The following is a 2,265-nucleotide window of genomic DNA, read 5'->3' on the forward strand; positions in this document are numbered from 1 at the left end:
AATTGGAGAAAAGTTATTCAACAATTATATTATTTAGTGTTATATTCCCTAAACCAAATTTAAGTTTCGAGTGTAAAGGGCCGCGCAGTCGTTCCCATTCTAAGTATATTTCAACATTCTGTTTTATTTTCTGAAATTAAATAAACACTAAAAAAAATAAAAATTAACTTGTTAGAGCAAAGGGGTGGGAATTTAATATACCTGGATATTCAGTTCTAGTTATAGTTCTGGTGAGTATTTTCTGCTATGGAGCGTGCCTTTTTTTACACACAAGATTTTAACTAAGTTCATAAATCGATTTTGTCTCCATTCTAAATTCTGTACCCACCACCTCTAGATCAACAGTAAAAGAGCTTATCACTCAACACTCATAAAAAAATTAAAATTAAATAATTATACTATCATTATTATTTTTTATTATTACACATACGTACATGCTACACATTACACAGTCTAGATCCATCCCTTACCCCTCCCTTCCGCCATCCCATCCCTATAAGCTAATGTAACTTTTTTTCTTACATAAATATTATATATATTCACTAAATAATTAAAATACCTAAGTGAAAACCTATTATTGGTTAAATAATTAACACTTACTACACCATACCTTGTAATAATTATAACTGTTGGTTTTCCAAATAAAATAAAAATAAAATAAAACAAGGTCTACCAATTAATAGTTTCTAGACTTTAAAAAATCTATACATATTTATGTAAAATATAACATATTTATGGTCAATATGGACGGTATGATATATTTATGCTCAATTTAATTAAAATTCCAATAGTATCATGCAGTTTCAATCGTTTTCAAAAGTCTACATTACAAATGTGTTTTCTTTAAAAATCTAAGGACATATTGTTTCACAGAAATTCAAATGTAATATTGTCATCACATGGCCATTCAGCGTCAGTTATTTTGACAGCTGAAAGGTCAGAGTTAATTCAAATGTTGAACAAATTGTTATCAGCAGAAGTGGACAACTACTATCATGTTAATTATTATTTTTTTGGTAAACTAATGTTTAAGACAAGATTTGTTATGCATAGCAGAAAGGGTAACAATTATTTTATAATCAATAATTATTAGCCTGAAACACTCATCCATATTGAAAAATCTCCTGATAAAAGATACATGACGCCAACGGGCCAATGTAATAAGCAGTAATTGTTGAATGAAACACTAGTATATATTGAATTATTTCGCGGATAAGAGATAAGCCGCCATAGCTCAGTGGTCAGAGCTGTCGACCGGCAATCGAAAGGACACGGGTTCAAGTCCCGTTGGCGTCATGTATCTTTTATCAGGAGATTTTTCAATGTGGATGAGTGTTTCAGGCTAATAATTATTGATTATAAAATAATTACTATCATGTTGTTAAGCTTATCAGCTTATTACAATTTCATAGAAAGCTAAAACGAACCTAGAATCTAGGCTTTAAACGGGGGAAATTTGATGACACGTAAATTTCTGTGAAACAAGTGGACCTCCATACTACCACAATCCATCTCTAGGTTGCCAGGGGGAGATCTTTATATTTATTTTAATGTGTTTATATTCCCGGCTTAGTTTCATTCTATTTTAAAGAGTAGAGTAGCTTATCGCGCTACCAAGAAAGCCTGGTAGAAATAATGATTGAATCATGTTAAAGTCAAAGTGTGAAACGTGTTAGCAACCGGTTGCATGTTGTACACTTTGCACGTATCACGGAATTTACGCAAAAGTACTTAGTATGGAGAAGTGAATACTGCACAATGCACTAACAAGGGAATGTTCTAGTACATAATTAGAAACGTACTATCTGAACGAAATAATCTATGTACCGCGTCATTTAGTAAACAAGTAAATTACACCAGAAAACTGTTAACAAAAAAAAGTTTGGATTTGATTATATTTAAAATTTTCACATAACTTGTTCCGTAACAACTCAAAGAGCATGGATAGTAAATATATTTTTTTAAATGTTCACATTTTTTAACACGAATTATTTTTAAAATAACAACTATGAAAAATTGTGGCAATATGAAAATAGAGCTTTTTCAGTATGGGTATCTTCCAACGCATCTATTTTTAGCTGTTAACGTCATCTTCATCAGGTGATTTGAAATGACAATATATTACTTTTTTAGATAAAGCAGGATGACATGATGTTTTTTTTTTTCATGTCGATAATTATTTTTAAACAAAACAAAAGTGAACCCGAAAAAATATTAAAACTGGGGCAAAACCGGTTAGTTCCTAATTATTACTAAATTATAATA

General features: G+C 30.3%; 1 non-coding gene across 1 annotated transcript; it reads left to right on the forward strand.

Moving 5' to 3' along the window:
• Positions 1–1,223: 1,223 nt before the first annotated feature.
• TRNAA-GGC (transfer RNA alanine (anticodon GGC)) lies at positions 1,224–1,296 on the forward strand. The gene has a single exon. It is a non-coding gene; the product is annotated as a tRNA-Ala (tRNA).
• The last annotated feature ends 969 nt before the right edge of the window (positions 1,297–2,265 follow it).

The sequence above is a fragment of the Hesperophylax consimilis genome, chromosome 5 (assembly GCF_061612785.1).
Source record: "Hesperophylax consimilis isolate HC1 chromosome 5, BYU_Hcon_1.0, whole genome shotgun sequence".
Lineage (NCBI taxonomy): Eukaryota > Metazoa > Arthropoda > Insecta > Trichoptera > Limnephilidae > Hesperophylax > Hesperophylax consimilis.